Genomic DNA, 13,987 nt, shown 5'->3' with positions numbered 1-13,987 from the left:
ATAACCAAAATCAGAGCAGAATTAAATGAAATTGAAAACAAAAGAATTATACAAGAGATCAATAAATCCAAAAGCTGGTTTTTTGAAAAGATCAATAAAATAGATAAACCTTTGGCCAACCTAACCAGGAAAAAAAGAGTAAAATCTCTAATTTCATCAATTAGAAATGGTAATGATGAAATAACAACAGACCCCTCAGAAATTCAAAAAATCCTTAACGAATGCTACAAGAAACTCTACTCTCACAAATATGAAAATCTGAAAGAAATCGACCAATACCTGGAAGCACGCCACCTACCAAGACTTAGCCAGAACGAAGTGGAAATGTTGAACAAGCCTATATCAAGTCCTGAAATAGCATCAACTATACAAAATCTCCCTAAACAGAAAAGCCCAGGACCAGATGGCTTTACGTCAGAATTCTACCAAACATTTAAAGAAGAACTAGTACCTATACTACTAAACCTCTTCCAAAATACAGAAAAAGAAGGAATATTACCCAGCACATTCTATGAAGCAAACATCACCTTGATCCCCAAACCAGGGAAAGACCCAACAAGAAAAGAAAATTATAGACCAATATCACTAATGAATATAGATGCTAAAATAATAAGATCCTAACAAACAGAATCCAACAACACATCAAAAAAATTATACACCATGACCAAGTCGGATTTATCCCAGGGTCTCAAGGCTGGTTCAATATACGTAAATCTATAAATATAATTCAACACATAAACAAACTTAAAAAACAAAGACCATATGATTCTCTCAATTGATGCAGAAAAAGCTTTTGATAATATCCAGCATCCCTTCATGATCAGAGCACTTAAGAAAATTGGTATAGAAGGGACATTTCTTAAACTAATAGAGGCCATCTACAGCAAACCCACAGCCAATATTGTATTGAATGGAGTTAAATTGAAATCATTTCCACTTAGGTCAGGAAACAGGCAAGGTTGCCCATTGTCTCCATTGCTCTTTAACATTGTAATGGAAGTTTTAGCCATTGCAATTAGGGAAGAAAAGACGATCAAGGGTATCCACATAGGGTCAGAAGAGATCAAACTTTCACTCTTCGCAGATGATGTGATCTTATATCTGGAAAACACTAGGGATTCTACTACAAAACTTTTAGAAGTGATCAAGGAATATAGCAATGTCTCAGGCTACAAAATCAACACCCATAAATCTGTAGCCTTTATATATACCAACAATAACCAAGCCGAACAAACACTCAAGGACTCTATTCCTTTCACAGTAGTGCCAAAGAAGATGAAATATTTGGGAGTATACCTAACAAAGGATGTGAAAGATCTCCACAAAGAGAATTATGAAACTCTAAGAAAAGAAATAGCTGAAGATGTTAACAGATGGAAAAACATATCATGCTCATGGCTGGGAAGAATCAACATTGTTAAAATGTCCATACTGCCCAAAGCAATATATAATTTTTTAATGCAATTCCTATTAAAGCTCCATTGTCATACTTTAGAGATCTTGAAAAAATAATGCTTCGTTTTATATGGAATCAGAAAAAACCTCGAATAGCCAAAACATTAGTTAGCAATAAAAACAAAGCAGGAGGAATCACGCTACCAGACCTGAGACTGTACTATAAATCCATAGTGATCAAAACAGCATGGTACTGGCACAAAAGCAGAGAAGTAGATGTCTGGAACAGAATAGAGAACCAAGAGATGGATCCAGCTACTTACCGTTATTTGATCTTTGACAAGCCAATTAAAAACATTCAGTGGGGAAAAGATTCCCTATTTAACAAATGGTGCTGGGTGAACTGGCTGGCAACCTGTAGAAGATTGAAACTGGACCCACACCTTTCACCATTAACTAAGATAGACTCTCACTGGATAAAAGAATTAAACTTAAGACATGAAACTATAAAAATACTTGAAGAAAGTGCAGGGGAAACTCTTGAAGGAATCGGCTTGGGTGAATATTTTACGAGGAGGACTCCCCAGGCAATTGAAGCAGTATCAAAAATACACTACTGGGACCAGATCAAACGAAAAAGCTTCTGCACAGCCAAGAACATAGTGAGTAAAGCAAGCAGACAGCCCACAGAATGGGAGAAAATATTTTCAGGTTATACCTCTGATAAAGGTCTAATAACCAGAATCCACAGAGAACTCAAACGTATTAACAAGAAAAGAACACGTGACCCCATCTCAGGGTGGGCAAGGGACTTGAACAGAAACTTCTCTAAAGAAGACCAACGCAAGATCTACAAACACATGAAAAAAAGCTCATCATCCTTAATCATCAGAGAAATGCAAATCAAAACTACTCTGAGATATCACCTAACGCCAGTAAGAGTAGCCCACATAACAAAATCCCGAAACCAGAAATGTTGGCATGGATGTGGAGGAAAGGGCACACTTCTACACTGCTGGTGGGAATGCCCACTAATACATTCCTTCTGGAAGGATGTTTGGAGAATACTTAGAGACCTAAAAATAGACCTGCCATTCAATCCTGTAATTCCTTTACTAGGTCTATACCCAGAAGACCAAAAGTCACAATATAACAAAGACATCTGTACCAGAATGTTTATTGCAGCCCAATTCATAATTGCTAAGTCGTGGAAGAAGCCTAAGTGCCCATCGACCCACAAATGGACTAGCAAACTGTGGTACATGTATACCATGGAATACTATGCAGCCTTAAAGAAAGATGGAGACTTTACCTCTTTCATGTTTACATGGATGGAGCTGGAACATATTCTTCTTAGCAAAGTATCTCAGGAATGGAAGAAAAAGTATCCAATGTACTCAGCCCTACTATGAAGCTAAATTATAGCTTTCACATGAGGACTATAACCCAACTATAGCACAAGACTATGGGGAAAGGGCCAAGGAAGGGGAAGGGAGGGGGGAGGTTTTGGTGGAGGGAGGGTAATGGGTGGGGCCACATCTATGGTACATCTTAGAATGGGAACAGGCGATTGCACTAATGTACACAGCTATGATTTAATAATAAAAAAAGAAAAAAAATATTTTTTATTTGATCCAAGATGCTTTAATATGCAACCAATATAAAAATTATTGGTATATTTTATTTTTGGGGGAACTCAGTCTTAGCAATTTAATATGTATTTTACACCTGCATCTCAGTTTGGACTGGGTAACATTTTAGGTGTTCTCTAGCGTGCGCCTGGTGGCTAGTCTGTTGGACAGCTCAGTTTTAGAGGATAATGGTGGGAATCTTTATATTAGTATCTCTAGGCATTAGAAGCAACTATAAAAGAAACATTGATGAATTGTGCTAAAATTAAGACATTGTATTCATCAAAAGACATTAGGAGAGTGAAGATCATTGCACTGTGGGAGAGGATATTGGCAACTTGTGGTTCTGACAGTTTGCATCAAAACTGTGTAATACATCAAAGAGAAAAAGGCAGTCAACCTCACAGAAGGATGGACAAGAGACTTGATAGGTGTAATAAAACATATCACTGTGTGGACTTGTCTTTTCCTTTCTGTAATTCTGTTTTGCCTCTTAAGTGTGTGTGCCACTTAAGCGCCACTTCACGATGGGAAGTGCCTTGTTAGGTAGTTTGTGTCATGTGAACTTTATCATGTGTACTTACACAAACCTAGGCTGTATGGAGTAGCCTATGTTTAAGGCTTGTTTGTTTAGGCTGGGTTTGTTAGGCTACAAATCTGTACAGCATGTTACTGTAATAAATACCATAGGCAATTGTAACATAACACAATGGTAAGTATGTATAAACATGGAAAATGTACAATAAGAACATGGCATAAAGATATAAAGTGGTACACCTGTATAGGAGACTTACCATGAATAAGGCTTGCAGAACTAGAAATTGCTCCAAGTGGTAGTGAATGTGAAGGCCTAGAACATTACCGTATACTACTCTAGACTTTTTATCACTGTACATACAGCCTACACTAAATTTATAAAAAATTTTTTCTTCAGTAGTAAATTAACCTTAGCTTACTCTAACTTTATAAGCTTTTAAATTTTCATTACTTTTTTTTTTTGCAGTTTTTGGCCGGGGCTGGGTTTGAACCCGCCACCTCTGGCATATGGGGCTGGTGCCCTACTCCTTTAAGCCACAGGTGCCACCAATTTTTTATTACTTTTTAACTCTTTTGTTACACACTTAGCTTGAAACACAAAAATTGTACAGGTGTACAAAATTACTTTCTTTATATCCTTATTCTATAAGCTTTTCTCTGTTTAAAAATTTCTTAATTTTCCTTTTTAAACCTTTTTTTTTTTTTGACAAGAGTCTTACTTTGTCACCTTTGGTAGAGTGCTGTTATGTCATAGCTCACAGCAGTCTCTAACTCTTTGGCTCAAATAATTCTCTTGTCTCAGCCTCCGGAGTAGCTGGGAGCACAGGTGCCTGCCACAACACCTGGCTATTTTTAGAGATAAAGTCTCTCTCTTGGTTAGGCTGGTCTTGAACCTGTGAGGTCAGGCAGTCCACTCGCCTTGGCCTCCCAGAATGCTAGGATTACAGGCGTGAGCCACCGCACCCGGCTTCCTTTTTAAACTTCTTAAATTAAAAACAAACACAACCACACATTAGCCCAGGCCCACACAGGGTCAGGATCTTCCATATCACTGACTCCACGCCCCTATCTTGTCCCACTTGAAGGGGTAGTAACATGCATGGAGCTGCTGTCCCCTGGGACAGCAATGTCTTCCTCCAGATGTTTTTTGGATGGCCTGCTGGAGGCTGCTTTAGTTAGCTATTTTTTTTTTTCAGTAAGTAGAAGATGTATACTCTAAATGATAAATATCTAAAGTAATAAAAAATATGAATTCATAAACTGGCACATTTTTCATTTGCAAGTAAAGCGTACTGCACATAATTGCATGTAATTGTATGTACAACACTTTCACACAACTGGCAGAGCATAGGTTTACACCAGCATCACCATAAATGTGAGTGATATTGTGCCGTTTCATCTAAGTTGCTTCCCCCCCACCCTTTTCTTTCTTGCTTTGGTCTCTACTGTGTTAGAGGCTTGTCTCATATGTCTAGTATTATTTCCTTGTGGTGAATCAAAAATTCTTTGGAAGCTTTAAACAAGTGGATGGGGCCTTTCGACTTTAATTTTGCATCAAGATATTCTGGGCAGACCATTTGTTGGGGGAATCCCCAGTGTTGGTATCTTTAGGTCTTTACTCTTAGGCTGGTCAGATTCCCCAAGAACATTCTAACACTCTGTTTCCTGCAAGTTAAAGATCTGAGCATATGAGCTCTGGGAGTTGAGTACATATGGTGGGGGAGCCAGAGTGTGTGTTCAGTGACTTAAACCCACCTCCGGTGGGTTGACTTTAGTCCAGAGATGCTCTACTTTTTCTAGAGAATGACCCCCTAGTCTTCTGAGTTGGGGAGTCAGTTAAAGGCATAGCGTTGAGGCTCTAGCTGACATGTAGTCAGTCTTCACCCAGTGCTCCATCTTCCATTACGCCGCCGTCCTCTTCACCCTGTTCTGTCTGTGCCTGGTGCTGCTGGTTCTGACCCTGTGATCCGTATTACTGGAGAAGTACTTCTGTGTGTCTTTGGCTGCTGGCTTAAGGTTGGGATGTCTTGGAGCTGTTGAGTCAGATGCTGGACTTCAAATCTTTAATAGTTTGTTTCCTCTCAGTTTTTTCTTTTTTCCTGTTTATTTTGGTTTCTATCTTCTGTGTTAGAGGTTTTCCTTATAGCTTCAAAAACCTTTATTTTTCTCTTTTCTTTTCAGTTCTTCCTGTCCTGTGTTTGCTTTTTAATTTTTTATCTTTTTTATTTCTCTTGATTATAATTGTAGTGGGAGAGAGTGAAATGGATGTCTGTATTCTGTTTGTCATCTAACCGTGAACTTACTGGCTGACTTTATGCCAGATTAATTTATGCTTGTTAATGTTTTAATGTTTTTTAGTTATTTCATATGCATTTTCTTTAAGAAAATGGGGGTTTGAAGACAGGGCTTTGATAAAATCTTTTATTCCCCATTCAAGGCCTGGCATGGTATGTGTGGTAGGCAGTGAAAAGGTTGGTTGTAAGGGGGTGAGTACCATAGAGCTTTGAAAAAGCAGTGAACTAAGGTGGGTATATATCTGCATTTTGTCTTTTCTTTCAGGTTCTCTTTGGTATGGAAAGAGGAAAGAGAAAACAGGAGTATTTTTTTAAATAGTCATTTGATTTCTTTGGCCTTCTGAACTGTGAGTATCATTCTCTTGCTACACTTTTGTCTTGGTTTGTTTTTTGTTTTTTTCTTTGACTTAGCATCTCTGATAATATAGTAGAAACAAACAAAAGGTAGTTAATTTTGCAGAGGTAAATGAGGGATGAAATATAAATTTAGTGTCTACCATGTGTATGCTTTATATATTTTTTCTGAGATAGGCAGTATAATGAGTTAATAATGTATGCTTAGAATAATGTCTGGTACATTATAAATACTCTAGGTTAGCATTACTGATTAAATCCTCACAATAACCTTATAAGTAAGGTTTACTGTTCTCTATATATAGGTTTACTATATATTTCGTGTTTGTATGAGCGGAAATACAGAGAGGTTAAAAGTTACTAAGTTAGTAAGCGATGAGACTGGGATTTAGACCCAGTCTCAGAGGATGTGCTCTGTACTAACACACATACAAACTAATACTAATACACTCCTGCTCTCAGCCTCATTCTGCATTTTTTCAGTTTCAGTTACTTGAGGGCAATTGTGACGTGAAAATATTAAATGGAAAATTCTAAATTGTGGACTGTTCTGGGTAGCCTGCTGAAATGTCGTGCCGTTGCAGTCTTTCCAGTCCTGGATGTGAATCAGATTTTCTAAGAACCAGTGCATCCATGCTGTTTCTACTACCTGTCGGCTGTTGTCACTTAGTAGCCAGACCAGCTGTCAGAATGGCAGTGCTTGTGTTCAAGTAACCCCTATTTTACTTAATAGTGGGCCCCACACACAAAAGTAGTGATACAGGCATATTGTAATTGTTGTATTTTATTAATTACTGTGTTGAATCTCATACTGTGCCTAATTTATAAATTAAACCTTATCACAGGAATGTTATGTATAGGAACAAATGTATACATGTACATAGAGCTCAGTACTACCCTGGTTTCAGGCATCCACTGTCAGATCTTGAACCATACCCCCATAGATAAAGGGGAACTGCTGTATCTTGTTCTTTTGGGCTCTGGATTCAGATATTGATTCAGCTACTTACTTACCGAAATCTTATTTTCTTATGTAACAAAAGGGGTTATTGTAGAATCTCCCTCATGTAATTGGAATGAAGATGCTGTGAGGTATGTTCAGTGTTCAACACTCAAAATGTGCTGTTTTTCAGGGCTGTTTTTCCCATTTTAAGGAGAGAAAAACTAAACCCTCGAGAGATTCCGTGACTTGAATTTTGTAATGTGCGGATCTTGGTGCATGTTCCATAGTTGGGGAATTACAGAATGCAGAGTCAGAATTCATTTGTCTTATTTCCAAAGGCTATTCTTTTTTTCTAAGTCTTGGTGGTAAATCTAGGAGAGATAGGTTGATAGAAGGGTCATAAATCTCTCTCTCTTAGGCTCTTAGCATTGGTGAACATTTTGTTTTAGCAGTATGTTGCATAGTAAATGTCTTAGGAACTTGGATGTCATGGGGTCAGACTTCATGGTCCTTTATAACTACAGCATGGTGAATTCAACTTTAGCAAGTGTCTTTGGAGTAAGGGCCCAGGATTGTTATTCTCTGTCCATAAGAGCGTCAGTTCACTTCTTTCTTTGTTTTCCTTTGTCCTCCAAATCCACGTACATTTTGACTTCTGTTTCTAGGTCTTCAGTAAGGGAAGTTATGTTAAATAGTTTTAATTTCTTAGCAAGGCCTAGAAGTTGCTCCTGTTTTTCCAATTCCCATTTCTTTTTTTTTTTTTTTTTTTTTTTTGTGGTTTTTGGCCAGGGCTGGGTTTGAACCCGCCACCTCCGGCATATGGGACCAGCGCCCTACTCCTTGAGCCACAGGCGCCGCCCCCAATTCCCATTTCTTTATGGCAGTGGTTCTCAACCTGTGGGTTGTGACCCATAGGCACTGTCTTAAAGGGTCACAACATTAGGAAGGTTGAGAACCACTGCTTTACTGGCTAAGGGGGAGGAGCTTACCCTGCCCTGTGCTGTGCCAAGTGTGATTATGTTACAGTTGTGAAAAGGTCCTGAAGGTATTCACATGCCTTTTTTATCCCGGCCCAAGGCATATCTTTTTTCCTATTCCTTTTTTACCCCAGCCCCAGGCTATTGTATCTTTCTTCCTATAACAGTTTATTCTGCTTATTTGGGCGCTCTTCTGTTTCTGAGAGTCCTTGAGGGTAGTTTTTAAAAATTTCGTCTCTGCTTAGCACATAAATAATTTTCACTTTATGCTGAAGGAGGAATATTTAATGCTTGTTACAAAATAAGTTTTCCTAGTAGAATGGAGCAAGAGAGAGAATATCCAATGCAGTTTTTCAGCAATATTAGCTATAAAAAATATTTCCTCTGGTACAGCCCCGGTTTCATAGCAGAAAGTACACCAAATTTTTATTCTTTTTTTTTTTGAGACAGAGCCTCAAGCTGTTGCCTTGGGTAGAGTTTTGTGGCATCATAGCTCACAGCAACCTCCAACTCCTGGACTCAAGTGATTGGGAGCCTCCGCCTCCCAAGTAGCTGGGACTACAGGTGCCCGCCACAACACCCAGCTATTTTTTGGTTGTAGCCGTCATTGTTGTTTGGCGGTCCCTGTGCTAGATATTCAAACCCACCAGCTCAGGTGTATGTGGCTGGCACCTTAGCCACTTGACCCACAGGCATTGAGCCCAAATTTTTATTCTTAATGAAACGTGCAGTGGAATGAAAGCCTGATGGGAGGTGAGATGACCCAAGAGGCAACTCATCAGGTCATTGCAACTTTTTAGTCCTTGGACAAAATCTACTCATCCTGGTTTGTCTTTTTTTCAGTATAAACCCAGGAAAATAACCACCTAATCTGTGTTTCTGTATTGCATCCTTCCTGAAAATTCTGGAGAGATGGTCAGGCCCTATGTCTAGGTATGCAAGTAGAGCTTCCCACCTAGTGAATTTTGTGCTGAGATCTAGGCCCCTCGTTTTCACTGAGTACCACCATATCGTAAATCCCCTCAGGGTGGGTCTAGTTCTGGAGCAGTTAGCTTTGGCAGAGTTGGTTCTTGATCCTTGCTTTGTTTTGAAATGTTGTATTGGGAGGCAGAAATGAGTGATGGAGGTGTTTTAGAATCAGAATTCGAGGACAGCAAAGAAAATTGGAAGTAACTGAGTTGCTGGAATATGTATAAAGATCATTTTCATGGTTAATGGGAGTGGTGAACTGGAAGGAAAGCTGCCCTGAGACCCTTCTGCAAACCTTTGTGAATAAAGGTGTCTTTTTAGCAGTAGAGTAGATGAGCACAATTGAGATAGATTGGACTCTAGATTGAGGCTCTGGGACTGTATACTTAAAAGAGCATTTTTTTTTTTTTTTTGTTAGAGACAGAGTCTCACTTTGTTGCCCTCAGTAGAGTACAGTGGCGTCACAGCTCACAGCAACCCCCAGCTCTTGGACTTAGGCTATTTTCTTGCCTCAGCCTCATGAGTAGCTGGGACTACAGGCACCTGCCACAACGCCTGGCTATTTTTTTTGTTGCAGTTTGGCCGGGGCTGGGTTTGAACCCTTGGTACATGGGGCTGGTGCCCTACTCACTGAGCCGCAGGTGTCACCAAAAGAATACTTTTTAAGTATCTTGAGTACCAGGAACTCTAGTGGGGGCTAAGACTTTACCATTTAAACAAAATGGACATGATCTTTATTCTCATAAAGTCTATACTTTTTCTTGCAGAGCATACACAGGCAGTTTAATGTAGGCTATGCGGAGAGAATGTATGACTTTTCTGAGAGTGTTCGTTGGAGGGGCACATGACCCAGCTTGGTCAAGGAAGGCTTTCTAGGAGATGTAATGCCCATATGGAGCTCTGAATAATAAGCATTCATTGGCCTGGTATCCAGAAGACCGAAGAGGAAATGTCAAGTGCAAAACCTCAGAGGCAAGAAGCTTGGTGGTTAGGGATATTCGAATGTAACTTGCTTTAGTTAGAGCAAGGACTGTAAGGTGAGGGAAGAATGGTTAAAGGTGAAGTTGGAGGATGAGCACTGGTCTGATTGTGAAAAGGTTTCTAAACCACGATAAGCATTGTGTGCTTTATACCAAGGGCAGAGGACTCAAGGGTTCATTATTTATTTATATAATTAGATATCAGGAGAGATGGAGTAGACGTAATCATGATGAAAAGCAGTAATTTTCCCAGTCTCTTCACCCTCTGGTCCCATTCTCCATAATCATCCTCTTTTGCCATTTTTAATTTTAGATTTTTTTCCTGTAAGAGAAAGGGTCTTGCTCTGTCGCCCTAACTGGAGTACAGTGGTGTGATCATATCTTACTGTCATTTATGTTTCAATCATTTTGTGAATTTGAATCTTTTTTTCTTTGAGACAGAGTCTCACTTTGTCATCCTCAGTAGAGTGCCATGGTGTCACAGCTTACAGCAACCTCAAACTCTTGGGCTCAAGAGATCCTCTTGCCTCTCAGCCTCCCAAGTATCTGGGACTCTAGATGCCCGCCACAATGCCCTGCAATTTTTAGCAAGGGGGCCTTGCTCTTGGCTCTGGCTGCTGTTGAACTCCTGAGCTGAGGCATTCCACCGGCTTTGGCCTCCCAGAGTGCTAGGATTACAGACATGAGCCATTATTTCATTATTTACAGCAACTCAGTTAGGTAATGATTACTATTCCCATTTTGCTGATAAAGAAGCTGGGCTTAGTTAAGAAATTAGTGCGAGGTTCCTTGTGGAACAGTATCACATCTTCCTGCTCCTTATATGACAACTTAGCCATAGCACACAGGTGTGGAGGTCATATTTAACAGAAAATAGTGCCACCTACTGAACTGCCAGTGGACCCTTCCTTCTCTAGTATTGCACTTTCTTTTTAAATGTCTTAACCATGTTAAAATGCCTTATCATTTCTTTAAAGCATTGCAAGTAATTCTCAGTCATTTTTGCTCATGGCTCAATATGGAGGGAAGAATGTGATTTTATTAAATAACATGTAAAAATAGAGAAAATTTTAGTTTCCCGACCTTAAAAGTAGGCAAGAAACTTTCCATGGGATTCTGACCTTTAGAGAAAGGGAGAGAGGTGGGATTAGATGTTTTTCTTTCTTCTTGTCTTTGCATATCATAGTCTTTTTTTTAGGGGATAAGCAGTATGTTGTGAATTGAGACAGCAAGGAGATATTTTAGATTTTTGTTCAATACTCATGAATTATAAGTGGCTTAACAAAATGCCCAAACTTTTTGGCGTTTCTTCTTTGATGAACTATCTATTAAAAAAGATAGGTGTCTGAATAAAAATTCCAATTAAAAAATGCCCAAAAGATTTGAACAGTTAGCACACAAAAAGATGCTTAACATCAGCAGTCATTAAGAAATGCAGATTACCAACTACATGGGATGCCATTGTAACCCTATCAGAATGGCTGATGTTAAAACCCAAAAGTAAGTGACAGTGCCAAGTGACAAGGATGTGGAACAGCTAGAACTCTCAGGCTTAGCTGCTGGGAGTGCAAAATATTGTGATTGCTTTGGAAACCTGTTTGGCAGTTTCTTTTAAAGTTGAGCATGTGTGTATCCAACTAAGCAGTTCTACTCCTAGCTGTTCATCAGAAATAAAGACATGTCCACACAAAGACCTATATGAATATATATTTTTTACCTATATGAATATTTGTAGCAGCTTTATTATAATCACTGGAAACAACTGAAATGTCTATCGGTTGATAAGTGGATAAGCTGATTTTGACAGGCCTATACAATGGAACCTTATTCAGCAGTAAAAAGGAATAAACTGCTGATGTGGACATCAGAATGGGTGAGTTCCCAAAGCAGTGTACTGAGTGAGAACACAGAAGTCCATGTGCCTGTGATTCCATTTATGTGACATTTTAGTACAGGGAAATGTATAAGATCAGAAATGGCATCAAAGGTTTCCTGAGACTGGAGACGAGCAAAGAATTGAGTACAGAAGAGCATGACAGTTCTTGGGGTGATGAAAGTAGTCTGTATTTTCGATGAATATGGTTGTTAAAACTCACCGAACTGATAATTTTGCTGTGTGCAAATTATAGCTTGAGAGAAGTTTAAAAAGGGAAGAAAAAGGTGACATATATGTAAACATACATATACTCACACTCATTTAAGTTTGATTTTTCTTGCCAGTGGATTAAAAATCTGTCAGAATTAAGTATTAAGGAAGTTTCAGTGAAATAGATTTCAGCATGCACACTGCTTCTGAATATGTATAATCTTGGAGTCTTTGATTTATGTAATCTAATTTATTCATGGCCTTAAGGTTTTATTTTTATTTTTTTTTTTGGCTTTTTTATTTTATTTCGTTGCTTATTTTTTATTTCTTCACTTTTTTTTTTTTTTTTTGTTGAGACAGGGTCCCACCCTATGCCCCTGAGCAGAGTGCAGTGGGCGTGGTAGCTCACCACAACCTCAGACTCGGGCTGCGGGCACCCCGCTGCCTCAGCCTCCGGAAGCCGCTGGGATTACAGGCACTCGCCGCGGCGCCCGGCTGGGTTTTTCCATTTTTTTCACGAGTCGGGGTCTCACTGTCGCTCAGGCGAGTCTCGAACTCCTGAGCTCAAGCGATTCTCCCTCCTCAGCCTCCCACAGTGCTGGGATTACAGGCGTGAGCCACCGCGCCCGGCGGCCTTAAGGTTTTATAATGACATTTGTCTTTGTATAATGATATCATATATTATGAAGGTTATATAATTAGTTATACATAGAAAACTTTTTAAACGTTAAATCATTTTAGGATTGTTTGCGCGAGCTCTTGTAGCTCTGAAGAAAAATAGTTTTATCAGCTTTCTAAATTAAATGTGTCTGATATTGATGAGTGTAATCTTTACCTCTTGTCTTTTTAGTGAGCTATAATTGTAGGATACAATTATATTTTAAACTGGTAGAAATACTTTAGAATGTACACAGTAAATAATAAAAGTTAGCTTCATTGAACTTAAGACTTAGTTATTGACTATAACTTAAAGTACTCATGAGGGCCAGGTGCAGTGTCACACACTTGTAATCCTAGCCCTTAGGCCAAGGTGGAATGATTGCTTTAGGCCAGGAGTTGGAGACTAACTTGAGCTACATGTCAAGATCCCATCTCTATAAGAAAATAGAAAAATTAGCCACACTTGGCTGTGTGCAGCTACTCAGGAGGATTACTTCAGCCCAGGAGGGTGAGGTTACAGTGACTTATAATGACATCACTGCACTCTAGTCCCAGTAACAGAGTGAGATCCAGGTTTAAAAAAAAAAAAAAAAATGTACATGGAGAGTTGCTTGTTACTGCTTTGTGGTACTTATTGATGGTCCTGTGGAGCAACTATCTAATCAGATTTTTTTTTTTTGCTTAAAAACCCACAACAGTGGGTAGGAGAGAAATTAAAGTAGAAAGTTTAATTTTTGTTCAAAGGTCAGTTTTTTATGAGCTCTTTATCTTTTTATGATTTGAGGATATACTGTAATGTGTGGCAGTAATAGAATCAGTGATATAAGTGCATTCATGTTAACAGCACTTTACTGAGCTACCTTTTGTTTCTTAAATACATATGCTCTTTTGTAAGCCTGCCTTACTCTGTCCATTGGATAAGACTTGTTTATAGCAGGTGTCTTTTGTATGGTGATCACACAGTAAGTACCTACTAGTAACCTCCTTGCAGTTGGTATTTGGGAACAGAAGAGAGATTACTAATTGTTCTACTTTACTTTTTTTTTGGAGGCAGTCTCACTTTGTCACCCCTTGGTAGACTGCCATGGGGTAAGTGATTCTTGCCTCAACCTCCCAAGTAGCTAGGACTACAGGTGCCTGCCACAATGCCCGGCTATTTTT

General features: G+C 39.0%; 1 protein-coding gene across 5 annotated transcripts in view; it reads left to right on the top strand.

Annotated features, from left to right (window-relative positions):
* PTK2 (protein tyrosine kinase 2) overlaps positions 1 to 13,987 on the top strand; it is a 331,183-nt gene that overhangs the window by 42,653 nt on the left and 274,543 nt on the right. For 3 of the 5 annotated variants that reach the window (XM_053559586.1, XM_053559587.1, XM_053559584.1), the window contains one exon: positions 6,123 to 6,204. The exons of the other annotated variants lie outside the window; for them this stretch is intronic. The gene's annotated coding sequence lies outside the window, so the exon portion shown is untranslated. The remainder of the gene's footprint in view (positions 1 to 6,122; positions 6,205 to 13,987) is intronic. 5 annotated transcript variants of the gene reach the window in all.

Source organism: Nycticebus coucang, chromosome 13, assembly GCF_027406575.1.
Source record: "Nycticebus coucang isolate mNycCou1 chromosome 13, mNycCou1.pri, whole genome shotgun sequence".
NCBI classification, from domain to species: Eukaryota; Metazoa; Chordata; class Mammalia; order Primates; family Lorisidae; genus Nycticebus; species Nycticebus coucang.
Note: the sequence above shows the minus strand (reverse complement) of the source record. Positions and strands in the feature narration are given on the sequence as shown.